Source organism: Lissotriton vulgaris, chromosome 10, assembly GCF_964263255.1.
Source record: "Lissotriton vulgaris chromosome 10, aLisVul1.2, whole genome shotgun sequence".
NCBI classification, from domain to species: Eukaryota; Metazoa; Chordata; class Amphibia; order Caudata; family Salamandridae; genus Lissotriton; species Lissotriton vulgaris.
In genome coordinates, this window is record NC_141698.1 from 350,996,656 (window position 1) to 351,018,054 (window position 21,399).

Consider the following 21,399-nt stretch of genomic DNA (forward strand, 5'->3'; position numbering starts at 1 on the left):
TCATGTTAGATGATATCCTGCTGTAGCTTTGTGATGTAATGGCACCACTTGACCAATCGCCCCTGGTGACTATTACACCGGAGGACCAGACATCAGCAATTACACACTAGGTAACTACCTGTAAATATGACTGCACAGCAAGTAGGAGGTGTAATGGGAAAGTACACTGAACCATTAAAAGCAGTGTGCTCCTATTTAAAGAGGGCTAGAGTTAGAAGAGGCAACTGATTGGCCCTCATGTGAGATGACATCCTGCTGTAGCTTTGTGATGTAATGGCACCACTTGATCAATCACCCTGGGTGACGATTACACCGGAGGACCACACATCAGCAATTACACACTAGGGAAGTACCTGGGAATAAGACAGCACAGCAAGTAGGAGGTGTAATGGGAAAGTACTCTGCACCATTGAAAGCATTGGGCTCCTATTTAAAGAGGGCTAGAGTTAGAAGAACACAGTTTCTAAATACCAGTCCATCTTGAGTATCAGAGTCCCACTCGCAGAGAGCAGGGAAACAGGTTAAATAGCTTCCCTCCATCTGAAAGTAAGTCAATTGCTCTAACCTAGGAAACCTCATTCCAGCCTGAACGATGGTAATTAACTCAGAGGAGAAATTGCATGCACAAGTATCTAAAGAAGATTTTGTCAGCCACATAGACAGTCAAAGTCTTTGATAAACTTTCATGATGGCCATACCTTCACCCATATTGCTACCATCTTAGAAGATTATATAAATGCAGAAGACCCCACTAAAAGGCACTGAGAGCCATCAGATGGTATGAACTTTTTATTAATGGCAAAAATATTAAATGAGAATTTGACTTACCATGTATATTTATCGAGGCATGGAGAAGGCTGAGGAATGACTTTTCTTATTTTTTTTCTCTCAGCAAGCAGAGAAATATTCCTCTGCAACACTGCCTCTGTTGGCCATTCAGTATAATCTGCAGATGGAAAAGTCCACTGTTAGTCAATTTTTAGAACTTGAATATTTCCAAACCAAATGCAACACTACCAAAAAAAGAATTTAATAAAGCATCAATTATTAGTACTATGGGGTGTCTAATATTGTGGCAATGCAAAGCTCACTAAAAATTATAATCTCAATTTAGATTTCAACCTAGCAGACTTCTTTCCATCTTATGCCTCATTTGCTGGTACTCTCTACACAACTCTAGTACCTATATGAGGACTTCGATAGAAAGATGTCTTTGGCAGACAAGAGATAGTGTGCCCTTCTCACAGGAATTATTATAGGTTATGGTACACCATAGCAATTCAGTGTTCTGATATGTTAAGGGAGGAAGGTTTACGCTACGGTTTGTGGGAATAATAAAAACTATGAATAACAGATTCCAACATCTTAATTTTAGCACATCCCTATCAGCTAACCTATAGAGAACTCCAGAATGTTATGATCAACCACTCCTTCAATCAAATGTATACGTTTCAAATAATGGCCTAGGTCATTTCATCTCACCACCTTAGTCTTCAGCTGGGCATCCTGTCTACATTGCTCCCTTTGCTATACCAGGATACATGTATCCTATTGCGTACTAGGAAACTGATTGGACCTCATGTTAGATGATATCCTGCTGTAGCTTTGTGATGTAAAGGCACCACTTGACCAATCGCCCTTGGTGACTATTACATCGGAGGACCAGACATCAGCAATTACACACTTGGTAACTACCTGTAAATATGACTGCACAGCAAGTAGGAGGTGTAATGGGAAAGTACACTGAACCATTAAAAGCAGTGTGCTCCTATTTAAAGAGGACTAGAGTTAGAAGAGGCAACTGATTGGCCCTTATGTGAGATGACATCCTGCTGTAGCTTTGTGATGTAATGGCACCACTTGATCAATCACCCTGGGTGACGATTACACCGGAGGACCACACATCAGCAATTACACACTAGGGAAGTATCTGGGAATAAGACAGCACAGCAAGTAGGAGGTGTAATGGGAAAGTACTCTGCACCATTGAAAGCATTGGGCTCCTACTTAAAGAGGGCTAGAGTTAGAAGAACACAGTTTCTAAATACCAGTCCATCTTGAGTATCAGAGTCCCACTCGCAGAGAGCAGGGAAACAGGTTAAATAGCTTCCCTCCATATGAAAGTAAGTCAATTGCTCTAACCTAGGAAACCTCATTCCAGCCTGAAAGATGGTAATTAACTCAGAGGTGAAATTGCATGCACAAGTATCTAAAGAAAATTTTGTCAGCCACATAGACAGTCAAAGTCTTTGATAAACTTTCATGATGGCCATACCTTCACCCATATTGCTACCGTCTTAGAAGATTACATAAATGCGGAAGACCCCACTAAAAGGCACTGAGAGCCATCAGATGGTATGAACTTTTTATTAATGGCAAAAATATTAAATGAGAATTTGACTTACCATGTATATTTATCGAGGCATGGAGAAGGCTGAGGAATGACTTTTCTTTTTTTTTCTCTCAGCAAGCAGAGAAATATTCCTCTGTAACACTGCCTCTGTTGGCCATTCAGTATAATCTGCAGATGGAAAAGTCCACTGTTAGTCAATTTTTAGAACTTGAATATTTCCAAACCAAATGCAACACTACCAAAAAAAGAATTTAATAAAGCATCAATTATTAGTACTATGGCGTGTCTAATATTGTGGCAATGCAAAGCTCACTAAAAATTATAATCTCAATTTAGATTTCAACCTAGCAGACTTCTTTCCATCTTATGCCTCATTTGCTGGTACTCTCTACACAACTCTAGCACCTATATGAGGACTTCGATAGAAAGATGTCTTTGGCAGACAAGAGATAGTGTGCCCTTCTCACAGGAATTATTATAGGTTATGGTACACCATAGCAATTCAGTGTTCTGATATGTTAAGGGAGGAAGGTTTACGCTACGGTTTGTGGGAATAATAAAAACTATGAATAACAGATTCCAACATCTTAATTTTAGCACATCCCTATCAGCTAACCTATAGAGAACTCCAGAATGTTATGATCAACCACTCCTTCAATCAAATGTATACGTTTCAAATAATGGCCTAGGTCATTTCATCTCACCACCTTAGTCTTCAGCTGGGCATCCTGTCTACATTGCTCCCTTTGCTATACCAGGATACATGTATCCTATTGCGTACTAGGAAACTGATTGGACCTCATGTTAGATGATATCCTGCTGTAGCTTTGTGATGTAAAGGCACCACTTGACCAATCGCCCTTGGTGACTATTACATCGGAGGACCAGACATCAGCAATTACACACTTGGTAACTACCTGTAAATATGACTGCACAGCAAGTAGGAGGTGTAATGGGAACGTACACTGAACCATTAAAAGCAGTGTGCTCCTATTTAAAGAGGACTAGAGTTAGAAGAGGCAACTGATTGGCCCTTATGTGAGATGACATCCTGCTGTAGCTTTGTGATGTAATGGCACCACTTGATCAATCACCCTGGGTGACGATTACACCGGAGGACCACACATCAGCAATTACACACTAGGGAAGTATCTGGGATTAAGACAGCACAGCAAGTAGGAGGTGTAATGGGAAAGTACTCTGCACCATTGAAAGCATTGGGCTCCTACTTAAAGAGGGCTAGAGTTAGAAGAACACAGTTTCTAAATACCAGTCCACCTTGAGTATCAGAGTCCCACTCGCAGAGAGCAGGGAAACAGGTTAAATAGCTTCCCTCCATATGAAAGTAAGTCAATTGCTCTAACCTAGGAAACCTCATTCCAGCCTGAAAGATGGTAATTAACTCAGAGGAGAAATTGCATGCACAAGTATCTAAAGAAAATTTTGTCAGCCACATAGACAGTCAAAGTCTTTGATAAACTTTCATGATGGCCATACCTTCACCCATATTGCTACCGTCTTAGAAGATTACATAAATGCGGAAGACCCCACTAAAAGGCACTGAGAGCCATCAGATGGTATGAACTTTTTATTAGTGGCAAAAATATTAAATGAGAATTTGACTTACCATGTATATTTATCGAGGCATGGAGAAGGCTGAGGAATGACTTTTCTTTTTTTTCTCTCAGCAAGCAGAGAAATATTCCTCTGTAACACTGCCTCTGTTGGCCATTCAGTATAATCTGCAGATGGAAAAGTCCACTGTTAGTCAATTTTTAGAACTTGAATATTTCCAAACCAAATGCAACACTACCAAAAAAAGTTTTTTATAAAGCATCAATTATTAGTACTATGGCTTGTCTAATATTGTGATAATCCAAAGCTCACTAAAAATTATAATCTCAATTTAGATTTCAACCTAGCAGACTTCTTTCCATCCTATGCCTCATTTGCTGGTACTCTCTACACAACTCTAGCACCTATATGAGGACTTCGATAGAAAGATGTCTTTGGCAGACAAGAGATAGTGTGCCCTTCTCACAGGAATTATTATAGGTTATGGTACACCATAGCAATTCAGTGTTCTGATATGTTTAGGGGGGAAGGTTTACGCTACGGTTTGTGGGAATAATAAAAACTATGAATAACCGATTCCAACATCTTAATTTTAGCACATCCCTATCAGCTAACCTATAGAGAACTCCAGAATGTTATGATCAACCACTCCTTCAATCAAATGTATACGTTTCAAATAATGGCCTAGGTCATTTCATCTCACCACTTTAGTCTTCAGCTGGGCATCCTGTCTACATTGCTCCCTTTGCTATACCAGGATACATGTATCCTATTGCGTACTAGGAAACTGATTGGACCTCATGTTAGATTATATCCTGCTGTAGCTTTGTGATGTAATGGCACCACTTGACCAATCGCCCTTGGTGACTATTACACCGGAGGACCAGACATCAGCAATTACACACTAGGTAACTACCTGTAAATATGACTGCACAGCAAGTAGGAGGTGTAATGGGAAAGTACACTGAACCATTAAAAGCAGTGTGCTCCTATTTAAAGAGGGCTAGAGTTAGAAGAGGCAACTGATTGTCCCTCATGTGAGATGACATCCTGCTGTAGCTTTGTGATGTAATGGCACCACTTGATCAATCACCCTGGGTGACGATTACACCGGAGGACCACACATCAGCAATTACACACTAGGGAAGTATCTGGGAATAAGACAGCACAGCAAGTAGGAGGTGTAATGGGAAAGTACTCTGCACCATTGAAAGCATTGGGCTCCTATTTAAAGAGGGCTAGAGTTAGAAGAACACAGTTTCTAAATACCAGTCCATCTTGAGTATCAGAGTCCCACTCGCAGAGAGCAGGGAAACAGGTTAAATAGCTTCCCTCCATCTGAAAGTAAGTCAATTGCTCTAACCTAGGAAACCTCATTCCAGCCTGAACGATGGTAATTAACTCAGAGGAGAAATTGCATGCACAAGTATCTAAAGAAGATTTTGTCAGCCACATAGACAGTCAAAGTCTTTGATAAACTTTCATGATGGCCATACCTTCACCCATATTGCTACCATCTTAGAAGATTATATAAATGCAGAAGACCCCACTAAAAGGCACTGAGAGCCATCAGATGGTATGAACTTTTTATTAATGGCAAAAATATTAAATGAGAATTTGACTTACCATGTATATTTATCGAGGCATGGAGAAGGCTGAGGAATGACTTTTCTTATTTTTTTTCTCTCAGCAAGCAGAGAAATATTCCTCTGCAACACTGCCTCTGTTGGCCATTCAGTATAATCTGCAGATGGAAAAGTCCACTGTTAGTCAATTTTTAGAACTTGAATATTTCCAAACCAAATGCAACACTACCAAAAAAAGAATTTAATAAAGCATCAATTATTAGTACTATGGCGTGTCTAATATTGTGGCAATGCAAAGCTCACTAAAAATTATAATCTCAATTTAGATTTCAACCTAGCAGACTTCTTTCCATCTTATGCCTCATTTGCTGGTACTCTCTACACAACTCTAGCACCTATATGAGGACTTCGATAGAAAGATGTCTTTGGCAGACAAGAGATAGTGTGCCCTTCTCACAGGAATTATTATAGGTTATGGTACACCATAGCAATTCAGTGTTCTGATATGTTAAGGGAGGAAGGTTTACGCTACGGTTTGTGGGAATAATAAAAACTATGAATAACAGATTCCAACATCTTAATTTTAGCACATCCCTATCAGCTAACCTATAGAGAACTCCAGAATGTTATGATCAACCACTCCTTCAATCAAATGTATACGTTTCAAATAATGGCCTAGGTCATTTCATCTCACCACCTTAGTCTTCAGCTGGGCATCCTGTCTACATTGCTCCCTTTGCTATACCAGGATACATGTATCCTATTGCGTACTAGGAAACTGATTGGACCTCATGTTAGATGATATCCTGCTGTAGCTTTGTGATGTAAAGGCACCACTTGACCAATCGCCCTTGGTGACTATTACATCGGAGGACCAGACATCAGCAATTACACACTTGGTAACTACCTGTAAATATGACTGCACAGCAAGTAGGAGGTGTAATGGGAACGTACACTGAACCATTAAAAGCAGTGTGCTCCTATTTATAGAGGACTAGAGTTAGAAGAGGCAACTGATTGGCCCTTATGTGAGATGACATCCTGCTGTAGCTTTGTGATGTAATGGCACCACTTGATCAATCACCCTGGGTGACGATTACACCGGAGGACCACACATCAGCAATTACACACTAGGGAAGTATCTGGGATTAAGACAGCACAGCAAGTAGGAGGTGTAATGGGAAAGTACTCTGCACCATTGAAAGCATTGGGCTCCTACTTAAAGAGGGCTAGAGTTAGAAGAACACAGTTTCTAAATACCAGTCCACCTTGAGTATCAGAGTCCCACTCGCAGAGAGCAGGGAAACAGGTTAAATAGCTTCCCTCCATATGAAAGTAAGTCAATTGCTCTAACCTAGGAAACCTCATTCCAGCCTGAAAGATGGTAATTAACTCAGAGGAGAAATTGCATGCACAAGTATCTAAAGAAAATTTTGTCAGCCACATAGACAGTCAAAGTCTTTGATAAACTTTCATGATGGCCATACCTTCACCCATATTGCTACCGTCTTAGAAGATTACATAAATGCGGAAGACCCCACTAAAAGGCACTGAGAGCCATCAGATGGTATGAACTTTTTATTAGTGGCAAAAATATTAAATGAGAATTTGACTTACCATGTATATTTATCGAGGCATGGAGAAGGCTGAGGAATGACTTTTCTTTTTTTTTCTCTCAGCAAGCAGAGAAATATTCCTCTGTAACACTGCCTCTGTTGGCCATTCAGTATAATCTGCAGATGGAAAAGTCCACTGTTAGTCAATTTTTAGAACTTGAATATTTCCAAACCAAATGCAATACTACCAAAAAAAGTTTTTTATAAAGCATCAATTATTAGTACTATGGCTTGTCTAATATTGTGACAATCCAAAGCTCACTAAAAATTATAATCTCAATTTAGATTTCAACCTAGCAGACTTCTTTCCATCCTATGCCTCATTTGCTGGTACTCTCTACACAACTCTAGCACCTATATGAGGACTTCGATAGAAAGATGTCTTTGGCAGACAAGAGATAGTGTGCCCTTCTCACAGGAATTATTATAGGTTATGGTACACCATAGCAATTCAGTGTTCTGATATGTTTAGGGGGGAAGGTTTACGCTACGGTTTGTGGGAATAATAAAAACTATGAATAACCGATTCCAACATCTTAATTTTAGCACATCCCTATCAGCTAACCTATAGAGAACTCCAGAATGTTATGATCAACCACTCCTTCAATCAAATGTATACGTTTCAAATAATGGCCTAGGTCATTTCATCTCACCACTTTAGTCTTCAGCTGGGCATCCTGTCTACATTGCTCCCTTTGCTATACCAGGATACATGTATCCTATTGCGTACTAGGAAACTGATTGGACCTCATGTTAGATGATATCCTGCTGTAGCTTTGTGATGTAATGGCACCACTTGACCAATCGCCCTTGGTGACTATTACACCGGAGGACCAGACATCAGCAATTACACACTAGGTAACTACCTGTAAATATGACTGCACAGCAAGTAGGAGGTGTAATGGGAAAGTACACTGAACCATTAAAAGCAGTGTGCTCCTATTTAAAGAGGGCTAGAGTTAGAAGAGGCAACTGATTGTCCCTCATGTGAGATGACATCCTGCTGTAGCTTTGTGATGTAATGGCACCACTTGATCAATCACCCTGGGTGACGATTACACCAGAGGACCACACATCAGCAATTACACACTAGGGAAGTATCTGGGAATAAGACAGCACAGCAAGTAGGAGGTGTAATGGGAAAGTACTCTGCACCATTGAAAGCATTGGGCTCCTATTTAAAGAGGGCTAGAGTTAGAAGAACACAGTTTCTAAATACCAGTCCATCTTGAGTATCAGAGTCCCACTCGCAGAGAGCAGGGAAACAGGTTAAATAGCTTCCCTCCATCTGAAAGTAAGTCAATTGCTCTAACCTAGGAAACCTCATTCCAGCCTGAACGATGGTAATTAACTCAGAGGAGAAATTGCATGCACAAGTATCTAAAGAAGATTTTGTCAGCCACATATACAGTCAAAGTCTTTGATAAACTTTCATGATGGCCATACCTTCACCCATATTGCTACCATCTTAGAAGATTATATAAATGCAGAAGACCCCACTAAAAGGCACTGAGAGCCATCAGATGGTATGAACTTTTTATTAATGGCAAAAATATTAAATGAGAATTTGACTTACCATGTATATTTATCGAGGCATGGAGAAGGCTGAGGAATGACTTTTCTTATTTTTTTTCTCTCAGCAAGCAGAGAAATATTCCTCTGCAACACTGCCTCTGTTGGCCATTCAGTATAATCTGCAGATGGAAAAGTCCACTGTTAGTCAATTTTTAGAACTTGAATATTTCCAAACCAAATGCAACACTACCAAAAAAAGAATTTAATAAAGCATCAATTATTAGTACTATGGCGTGTCTAATATTGTGGCAATGCAAAGCTCACTAAAAATTATAATCTCAATTTAGATTTCAACCTAGCAGACTTCTTTCCATCTTATGCCTCATTTGCTGGTACTCTCTACACAACTCTAGCACCTATATGAGGACTTCGATAGAAAGATGTCTTTGGCAGACAAGAGATAGTGTGCCCTTCTCACAGGAATTATTATAGGTTATGGTACACCATAGCAATTCAGTGTTCTGATATGTTAAGGGAGGAAGGTTTACGCTACGGTTTGTGGGAATAATAAAAACTATGAATAACAGATTCCAACATCTTAATTTTAGCACATCCCTATCAGCTAACCTATAGAGAACTCCAGAATGTTATGATCAACCACTCCTTCAATCAAATGTATACGTTTCAAATAATGGCCTAGGTCATTTCATCTCACCACCTTAGTCTTCAGCTGGGCATCCTGTCTACATTGCTCCCTTTGCTATACCAGGATACATGTATCCTATTGCGTACTAGGAAACTGATTGGACCTCATGTTAGATGATATCCTGCTGTAGCTTTGTGATGTAAAGGCACCACTTGACCAATCGCCCTTGGTGACTATTACATCGGAGGACCAGACATCAGCAATTACACACTTGGTAACTACCTGTAAATATGACTGCACAGCAAGTAGGAGGTGTAATGGGAACGTACACTGAACCATTAAAAGCAGTGTGCTCCTATTTATAGAGGACTAGAGTTAGAAGAGGCAACTGATTGGCCCTTATGTGAGATGACATCCTGCTGTAGCTTTGTGATGTAATGGCACCACTTGATCAATCACCCTGGGTGACGATTACACCGGAGGACCACACATCAGCAATTACACACTAGGGAAGTATCTGGGATTAAGACAGCACAGCAAGTAGGAGGTGTAATGGGAAAGTACTCTGCACCATTGAAAGCATTGGGCTCCTACTTAAAGAGGGCTAGAGTTAGAAGAACACAGTTTCTAAATACCAGTCCACCTTGAGTATCAGAGTCCCACTCGCAGAGAGCAGGGAAACAGGTTAAATAGCTTCCCTCCATATGAAAGTAAGTCAATTGCTCTAACCTAGGAAACCTCATTCCAGCCTGAAAGATGGTAATTAACTCAGAGGAGAAATTGCATGCACAAGTATCTAAAGAAAATTTTGTCAGCCACATAGACAGTCAAAGTCTTTGATAAACTTTCATGATGGCCATACCTTCACCCATATTGCTACCGTCTTAGAAGATTACATAAATGCGGAAGACCCCACTAAAAGGCACTGAGAGCCATCAGATGGTATGAACTTTTTATTAGTGGCAAAAATATTAAATGAGAATTTGACTTACCATGTATATTTATCGAGGCATGGAGAAGGCTGAGGAATGACTTTTCTTTTTTTTTCTCTCAGCAAGCAGAGAAATATTCCTCTGTAACACTGCCTCTGTTGGCCATTCAGTATAATCTGCAGATGGAAAAGTCCACTGTTAGTCAATTTTTAGAACTTGAATATTTCCAAACCAAATGCAACACTACCAAAAAAAGTTTTTTATAAAGCATCAATTATTAGTACTATGGCTTGTCTAATATTGTGACAATCCAAAGCTCACTAAAAATTATAATCTCAATTTAGATTTCAACCTAGCAGACTTCTTTCCATCCTATGCCTCATTTGCTGGTACTCTCTACACAACTCTAGCACCTATATGAGGACTTCGATAGAAAGATGTCTTTGGCAGACAAGAGATAGTGTGCCCTTCTCACAGGAATTATTATAGGTTATGGTACACCATAGCAATTCAGTGTTCTGATATGTTTAGGGGGGAAGGTTTACGCTACGGTTTGTGGGAATAATAAAAACTATGAATAACCGATTCCAACATCTTAATTTTAGCACATCCCTATCAGCTAACCTATAGAGAACTCCAGAATGTTATGATCAACCACTCCTTCAATCAAATGTATACGTTTCAAATAATGGCCTAGGTCATTTCATCTCACCACTTTAGTCTTCAGCTGGGCATCCTGTCTACATTGCTCCCTTTGCTATACCAGGATACATGTATCCTATTGCGTACTAGGAAACTGATTGGACCTCATGTTAGATGATATCCTGCTGTAGCTTTGTGATGTAATGGCACCACTTGACCAATCGCCCTTGGTGACTATTACACCGGAGGACCAGACATCAGCAATTACACACTAGGTAACTACCTGTAAATATGACTGCACAGCAAGTAGGAGGTGTAATGGGAAAGTACACTGAACCATTAAAAGCAGTGTGCTCCTATTTAAAGAGGGCTAGAGTTAGAAGAGGCAACTGATTGTCCCTCATGTGAGATGACATCCTGCTGTAGCTTTGTGATGTAATGGCACCACTTGATCAATCACCCTGGGTGACGATTACACCAGAGGACCACACATCAGCAATTACACACTAGGGAAGTATCTGGGAATAAGACAGCACAGCAAGTAGGAGGTGTAATGGGAAAGTACTCTGCACCATTGAAAGCATTGGGCTCCTATTTAAAGAGGGCTAGAGTTAGAAGAACACAGTTTCTAAATACCAGTCCATCTTGAGTATCAGAGTCCCACTCGCAGAGAGCAGGGAAACAGGTTAAATAGCTTCCCTCCATCTGAAAGTAAGTCAATTGCTCTAACCTAGGAAACCTCATTCCAGCCTGAACGATGGTAATTAACTCAGAGGAGAAATTGCATGCACAAGTATCTAAAGAAGATTTTGTCAGCCACATATACAGTCAAAGTCTTTGATAAACTTTCATGATGGCCATACCTTCACCCATATTGCTACCATCTTAGAAGATTATATAAATGCAGAAGACCCCACTAAAAGGCACTGAGAGCCATCAGATGGTATGAACTTTTTATTAATGGCAAAAATATTAAATGAGAATTTGACTTACCATGTATATTTATCGAGGCATGGAGAAGGCTGAGGAATGACTTTTCTTATTTTTTTTCTCTCAGCAAGCAGAGAAATATTCCTCTGCAACACTGCCTCTGTTGGCCATTCAGTATAATCTGCAGATGGAAAAGTCCACTGTTAGTCAATTTTTAGAACTTGAATATTTCCAAACCAAATGCAACACTACCAAAAAAAGTTTTTTATAAAGCATCAATTATTAGTACTATGGCTTGTCTAATATTGTGACAATCCAAAGCTCACTAAAATTATAATCTCAATTTAGATTTCAACCTAGCAGACTTCTTTCCATCCTATGCCTCATTTGCTGGTACTCTCTACACAACTCTAGCACCTATATGAGGACTTCGATAGAAAGATGTCTTTGGCAGACAAGAGATAGTGTGCCCTTCTCACAGGAATTATTATAGGTTATGGTACACCATAGCAATTCAGTGTTCTGATATGTTAAGGGAGGAAGGTTTACGCTACGGTTTGTGGGAATAATAAAAACTATGAATAACAGATTCCAACATCTTAATTTTAGCACATCCCTATCAGCTAACCTATAGAGAACTCCAGAATGTTATGATCAACCACTCCTTCAATCAAATGTATACGTTTCAAATAATGGCCTAGGTCATTTCATCTCACCACCTTAGTCTTCAGCTGGGCATCCTGTCTACATTGCTCCCTTTGCTATACCAGGATACATGTATCCTATTGCGTACTAGGAAACTGATTGGACCTCATGTTAGATGATATCCTGCTGTAGCTTTGTGATGTAATGGCACCACTTGACCAATCGCCCCTGGTGACTATTACACCGGAGGACCAGACATCAGCAATTACACACTAGGTAACTACCTGTAAATATGACTGCACAGCAAGTAGGAGGTGTAATGGGAAAGTACACTGAACCATTAAAAGCAGTGTGCTCCTATTTAAAGAGGGCTAGAGTTAGAAGAGGCAACTGATTGGCCCTCATGTGAGATGACATCCTGCTGTAGCTTTGTGATGTAATGGCACCACTTGATCAATCACCCTGGGTGACGATTACACCGGAGGACCACACATCAGCAATTACACACTAGGGAAGTACCTGGGAATAAGACAGCACAGCAAGTAGGAGGTGTAATGGGAAAGTACTCTGCACCATTGAAAGCATTGGGCTCCTATTTAAAGAGGGCTAGAGTTAGAAGAACACAGTTTCTAAATACCAGTCCATCTTGAGTATCAGAGTCCCACTCGCAGAGAGCAGGGAAACAGGTTAAATAGCTTCCCTCCATCTGAAAGTAAGTCAATTGCTCTAACCTAGGAAACCTCATTCCAGCCTGAACGATGGTAATTAACTCAGAGGAGAAATTGCATGCACAAGTATCTAAAGAAGATTTTGTCAGCCACATAGACAGTCAAAGTCTTTGATAAACTTTCATGATGGCCATACCTTCACCCATATTGCTACCATCTTAGAAGATTATATAAATGCAGAAGACCCCACTAAAAGGCACTGAGAGCCATCAGATGGTATGAACTTTTTATTAATGGCAAAAATATTAAATGAGAATTTGACTTACCATGTATATTTATCGAGGCATGGAGAAGGCTGAGGAATGACTTTTCTTATTTTTTTTCTCTCAGCAAGCAGAGAAATATTCCTCTGCAACACTGCCTCTGTTGGCCATTCAGTATAATCTGCAGATGGAAAAGTCCACTGTTAGTCAATTTTTAGAACTTGAATATTTCCAAACCAAATGCAACACTACCAAAAAAAGAATTTAATAAAGCATCAATTATTAGTACTATGGCGTGTCTAATATTGTGGCAATGCAAAGCTCACTAAAAATTATAATCTCAATTTAGATTTCAACCTAGCAGACTTCTTTCCATCTTATGCCTCATTTGCTGGTACTCTCTACACAACTCTAGCACCTATATGAGGACTTCGATAGAAAGATGTCTTTGGCAGACAAGAGATAGTGTGCCCTTCTCACAGGAATTATTATAGGTTATGGTACACCATAGCAATTCAGTGTTCTGATATGTTAAGGGAGGAAGGTTTACGCTACGGTTTGTGGGAATAATAAAAACTATGAATAACAGATTCCAACATCTTAATTTTAGCACATCCCTATCAGCTAACCTATAGAGAACTCCAGAATGTTATGATCAACCACTCCTTCAATCAAATGTATACGTTTCAAATAATGGCCTAGGTCATTTCATCTCACCACCTTAGTCTTCAGCTGGGCATCCTGTCTACATTGCTCCCTTTGCTATACCAGGATACATGTATCCTATTGCGTACTAGGAAACTGATTGGACCTCATGTTAGATGATATCCTGCTGTAGCTTTGTGATGTAATGGCACCACTTGACCAATCGCCCTTGGTGACTATTACACCGGAGGACCAGACATCAGCAATTACACACTAGGTAACTACCTGTAAATATGACTGCACAGCAAGTAGGAGGTGTAATGGGAAAGTACACTGAACCATTAAAAGCAGTGTGCTCCTATTTAAAGAGGGCTAGAGTTAGAAGAGGCAACTGATTGTCCCTCATGTGAGATGACATCCTGCTGTAGCTTTGTGATGTAATGGCACCACTTGATCAATCACCCTGGGTGACGATTACACCGGAGGACCACACATCTGCAATTACACACTAGGGAAGTATCTGGGAATAAGACAGCACAGCAAGTAGGAGGTGTAATGGGAAAGTACTCTGCACCATTGAAAGCATTGGGCTCCTATTTAAAGAGGGCTAGAGTTAGAAGAACACAGTTTCTAAATACCAGTCCATCTTGAGTATCAGAGTCCCACTCGCAGAGAGCAGGGAAACAGGTTAAATAGCTTCCCTCCATATGAAAGTAAGTCAATTGCTCTAACCTAGGAAACCTCATTCCAGCCTGAAAGATGGTAATTAACTCAGAGGAGAAATTGCATGCACAAGTATCTAAAGAAAATTTTGTCAGCCACATAGACAGTCAAAGTCTTTGATAAACTTTCATGATGGCCATACCTTCACCCATATTGCTACCGTCTTAGAAGATTACATAAATGCGGAAGACCCCACTAAAAGGCACTGAGAGCCATCAGATGGTATGAACTTTTTATTAATGGCAAAAATATTAAATGAGAATTTGACTTACCATGTATATTTATCGAGGCATGGAGAAGGCTGAGGAATGACTTTTCTTTTTTTTTCTCTCAGCAAGCAGAGAAATATTCCTCTGTAACATTGCCTCTGTTGGCCATTCAGTATAATCTGCAGATGGAAAAGTCCACTGTTAGTCAATTTTTAGAACTTGAATATTTCCAAACCAAATGCAACACTACCAAAAAAAGAATTTAATAAAGCATCAATTATTAGTACTATGGCGTGTCTAATATTGTGGCAATGCAAAGCTCACTAAAAATTATAATCTCAATTTAGATTTCAACCTAGCAGACTTCTTTCCATCTTATGCCTCATTTGCTGGTACTCTCTACACAACTCTAGCACCTATATGAGGACTTCGATAGAAAGATGTCTTTGGCAGACAAGAGATAGTGTGCCCTTCTCACAGGAATTATTATAGGTTATGGTACACCATAGCAATTCAGTGTTCTGATATGTTAAGGGAGGAAGGTTTACGCTACGGTTTGTGGGAATAATAAAAACTATGAATAACAGATTCCAACATCTTAATTTTAGCACATCCCTATCAGCTAACCTATAGAGAACTCCAGAATGTTATGATCAACCACTCCTTCAATCAAATGTATACGTTTCAAATAATGGCCTAGGTCATTTCATCTCACCACCTTAGTCTTCAGCTGGGCATCCTGTCTACATTGCTCCCTTTGCTATACCAGGATACATGTATCCTATTGCGTACTAGGAAACTGATTGGACCTCATGTTAGATGATATCCTGCTGTAGCTTTGTGATGTAAAGGCACCACTTGACCAATCGCCCTTGGTGACTATTACATCGGAGGACCAGACATCAGCAATTACACACTTGGTAACTACCTGTAAATATGACTGCACAGCAAGTAGGAGGTGTAATGGGAACGTACACTGAACCATTAAAAGCAGTGTGCTCCTATTTAAAGAGGACTAGAGTTAGAAGAGGCAACTGATTGGCCCTTATGTGAGATGACATCCTGCTGTAGCTTTGTGATGTAATGGCACCACTTGATCAATCACCCTGGGTGACGATTACACCGGAGGACCACACATCAGCAATTACACACTAGGGAAGTATCTGGGATTAAGACAGCACAGCAAGTAGGAGGTGTAATGGGAAAGTACTCTGCACCATTGAAAGCATTGGGCTCCTACTTAAAGAGGGCTAGAGTTAGAAGAACACAGTTTCTAAATACCAGTCCACCTTGAGTATCAGAGTCCCACTCGCAGAGAGCAGGGAAACAGGTTAAATAGCTTCCCTCCATATGAAAGTAAGTCAATTGCTCTAACCTAGGAAACCTCATTCCAGCCTGAAAGATGGTAATTAACTCAGAGGAGAAATTGCATGCACAAGTATCTAAAGAAAATTTTGTCAGCCACATAGACAGTCAAAGTCTTTGATAAACTTTCATGATGGCCATACCTTCACCCATATTGCTACCGTCTTAGAAGATTACATAAATGCGGAAGACCCCACTAAAAGGCACTGAGAGCCATCAGATGGTATGAACTTTTTATTAATGGCAAAAATATTAAATGAGAATTTGACTTACCATGTATATTTATCGAGGCATGGAGAAGGCTGAGGAATGACTTTTCTTTTTTTTTCTCTCAGCAAGCAGAGAAATATTCCTCTGTAACACTGCCTCTGTTGGCCATTCAGTATAATCTGCAGATGGAAAAGTCCACTGTTAGTCAATTTTTAGAACTTGAATATTTCCAAACCAAATGCAACACTACCAAAAAAAGAATTTAATAAAGCATCAATTATTAGTACTATGGCGTGTCTAATATTGTGGCAATGCAAAGCTCACTAAAAATTATAATCTCAATTTAGATTTCAACCTAGCAGACTTCTTTCCATCTTATGCCTCATTTGCTGGTACTCTCTACACAACTCTAGCACCTATATGAGGACTTCGATAGAAAGATGTCTTTGGCAGACAAGAGATAGTGTGCCCTTCTCACAGGAATTATTATAGGTTATGGTACACCATAGCAATTCAGTGTTCTGATATGTTAAGGGAGGAAGGTTTACGCTACGGTTTGTGGGAATAATAAAAACTATGAATAACAGATTCCAACATCTTAATTTTAGCACATCCCTATCAGCTAACCTATAGAGAACTCCAGAATGTTATGATCAACCACTCCTTCAATCAAATGTATACGTTTCAAATAATGGCCTAGGTCATTTCATCTCACCACCTTAGTCTTCAGCTGGGCATCCTGTCTACATTGCTCCCTTTGCTATACCAGGATACATGTATCCTATTGCGTACTAGGAAACTGATTGGACCTCATGTTAGATGATATCCTGCTGTAGCTTTGTGATGTAAAGGCACCACTTGACCAATCGCCCTTGGTGACTATTACATCGGAGGACCAGACATCAGCAATTACACACTTGGTAACTACCTGTAAATATGACTGCACAGCAAGTAGGAGGTGTAATGGGAACGTACACTGAACCATTAAAAGCAGTGTGCTCCTATTTAAAGAGGACTAGAGTTAGAAGAGGCAACTGATTGGCCCTTATGTGAGATGACATCCTGCTGTAGCTTTGTGATGTAATGGCACCACTTGATCAATCACCCTGGGTGACGATTACACCGGAGGACCACACATCAGCAATTACACACTAGGGAAGTATCTGGGATTAAGACAGCACAGCAAGTAGGAGGTGTAATGGGAAAGTACTCTGCACCATTGAAAGCATTGGGCTCCTACTTAAAGAGGGCTAGAGTTAGAAGAACACAGTTTCTAAATACCAGTCCACCTTGAGTATCAGAGTCCCACTCGCAGAGAGCAGGGAAACAGGTTAAATAGCTTCCCTCCATATGAAAGTAAGTCAATTGCTCTAACCTAGGAAACCTCATTCCAGCCTGAAAGATGGTAATTAACTCAGAGGAGAAATTGCATGCACAAGTATCTAAAGAAAATTTTGTCAGCCACATAGACAGTCAAAGTCTTTGATAAACTTTCATGATGGCCATACCTTCACCCATATTGCTACCGTCTTAGAAGATTACATAAATGCGGAAGACCCCACTAAAAGGCACTGAGAGCCATCAGATGGTATGAACTTTTTATTAGTGGCAAAAATATTAAATGAGAATTTGACTTACCATGTATATTTATCGAGGCATGGAGAAGGCTGAGGAATGACTTTTCTTTTTTTTTCTCTCAGCAAGCAGAGAAATATTCCTCTGTAACACTGCCTCTGTTGGCCATTCAGTATAATCTGCAGATGGAAAAGTCCACTGTTAGTCAATTTTTAGAACTTGAATATTTCCAAACCAAATGCAACACTACCAAAAAAAGTTTTTTATAAAGCATCAATTATTAGTACTATGGCTTGTCTAATATTGTGACAATCCAAAGCTCACTAAAAATTATAATCTCAATTTAGATTTCAACCTAGCAGACTTCTTTCCATCCTATGCCTCATTTGCTGGTACTCTCTACACAACTCTAGCACCTATATGAGGACTTCGATAGAAAGATGTCTTTGGCAGACAAGAGATAGTGTGCCCTTCTCACAGGAATTATTATAGGTTATGGTACACCATAGCAATTCAGTGTTCTGATATGTTTAGGGGGGAAGGTTTACGCTACGGTTTGTGGGAATAATAAAAACTATGAATAACCGATTCCAACATCTTAATTTTAGCACATCCCTATCAGCTAACCTATAGAGAACTCCAGAATGTTATGATCAACCACTCCTTCAATCAAATGTATACGTTTCAAATAATGGCCTAGGTCATTTCATCTCACCACTTTAGTCTTCAGCTGGGCATCCTGTCTACATTGCTCCCTTTGCTATACCAGGATACATGTATCCTATTGCGTACTAGGAAACTGATTGGACCTCATGTTAGATGATATCCTGCTGTAGCTTTGTGATGTAATGGCACCACTTGACCAATCGCCCTTGGTGACTATTACACCGGAGGACCAGACATCAGCAATTACACACTAGGTAACTACCTGTAAATATGACTGCACAGCAAGTAGGAGGTGTAATGGGAAAGTACACTGAACCATTAAAAGCAGTGTGCTCCTATTTAAAGAGGGCTAGAGTTAGAAGAGGCAACTGATTGTCCCTCATGTGAGATGACATCCTGCTGTAGCTTTGTGATGTAATGGCACCACTTGATCAATCACCCTGGGTGACGATTACACCGGAGGACCACACATCAGCAATTACACACTAGGGAAGTATCTGGGAATAAGACAGCACAGCAAGTAGGAGGTGTAATGGGAAAGTACTCTGCACCATTGAAAGCATTGGGCTCCTATTTAAAGAGGGCTAGAGTTAGAAGAACACAGTTTCTAAATACCAGTCCATCTTGAGTATCAGAGTCCCACTCGCAGAGAGCAGGGAAACAGGTTAAATAGCTTCCCTCCATCTGAAAGTAAGTCAATTGCTCTAACCTAGGAAACCTCATTCCAGCCTGAACGATGGTAATTAACTCAGAGGAGAAATTGCATGCACAAGTATCTAAAGAAGATTTTGTCAGCCACATATACAGTCAAAGTCTTTGATAAACTTTCATGATGGCCATACCTTCACCCATATTGCTACCATCTTAGAAGATTATATAAATGCAGAAGACCCCACTAAAAGGCACTGAGAGCCATCAGATGGTATGAACTTTTTATTAATGGCAAAAATATTAAATGAGAATTTCACTTACCATGTATATTTATCGAGGCATGGAGAAGTCTGAGGAATGACTTTTCTTATTTTGTTTCTCTCAGCAAGCAGAGAAATATTCCTCTGCAACACTGCCTCTGTTGGCCATTCAGTATAATCTGCAGATGGAAAAGTCCACTGTTAGTCAATTTTTAGAACTTGAATATTTCCAAACCAAATGCAACACTACCAAAAAAAGTTTTTTATAAAGCATCAATTATTAGTACTATGGCTTGTCTAATATTGTGACAATCCAAAGCTCACTAAAAATTATAATCTCAATTTAGATTTCAACCTAGCAGACTTCTTTCCATCCTATGCCTCATTTGCTGGTACTCTCTACACAACTCTAGCACCTATATGAGGACTTCGATAGAAAGATGTCTTTGGCAGACAAGAGATAGTGTGCCCTTCTCACAGGAATTATTATAGGTTATGGTACACCATAGCAATTCAGTGTTCTGATATGTTAAGGGAGGAAGGTTTACGCTACGGTTTGTGGGAATAATAAAAACTATGAATAACAGATTCCAACATCTTAATTTTAGCACATCCCTATCAGCTAACCTATAGAGAACTCCAGAATGTTATGATCAACCACTCCTTCAATCAAATGTATACGTTTCAAATAATGGCCTAGGTCATTTCATCTCACCACTTTAGTCTTCAGCTGGGCATCCTGTCTACATTGCTCCCTTTGCTATACCAGGATACATGTATCCTATTGCGTACTAGGAAACTGATTCGACCTCATGTTAGATGATATCCTGCTGTAGCTTTGTGATGTAATGGCACCACTTGACCAATCGCCCTTGGTGACTATTACACCGGAGGACCAGACATCAGCAATTACACACTAGGTAACTACCTGTAAATATGACTGCACAGCAAGTAGGAGGTGCAATGGGAAAGTACACTGAACCATTAAAAGCAGTGTGCTCCTATTTAAAGAGGGCTAGAGTTAGAAGAGGCAACTGATTGTCCCTCATGTGAGATGACATCCTGCTGTAGCTTTGTGATGTAATGGCACCACTTGATCAATCACCCTGGGTGACGATTACACCGGAGGACCACACATCAGCAATTACACACTAGGGAAGTATCTGGGAATAAGACAGCACAGCAAGTAGGAGGTGTAATGGGAAAGTACTCTGCACCATTGAAAGCATTGGGCTCCTATTTAAAGAGGGCTAGAGTTAGAAGAACACAGTTTCTAAATACCAGTCCATCTTGAGTATCAGAGTCCCACTCGCAGAGAGCAGGGAAACAGGTTAAATAGCTTCCCTCCATATGAAAGTAAGTCAATTGCTCTAACCTAGGAAACCTCATTCCAGCCTGAAAGATGGTAATTAACTCAGAGGAGAAATTGCATGCACAAGTATCTAAAGAAAATTTTGTCAGCCACATAGACAGTCAAAGTCTTTGATAAACTTTCATGATGGCCATACCTTCACCCATATTGCTACCGTCTTAGAAGATTACATAAATGCGGAAGACCCCACTAAAAGGCACTGAGAGCCATCAGATGGTATGAACTTTTTATTAATGGCAAAAATATTAAATGAGAATTTGACTTACCATGTATATTTATCGAGGCATGGAGAAGGCTGAGGAATGACTTTTCTTTCTTTTTCTCTCAGCAAGCAGAGAAATATTCCTCTGTA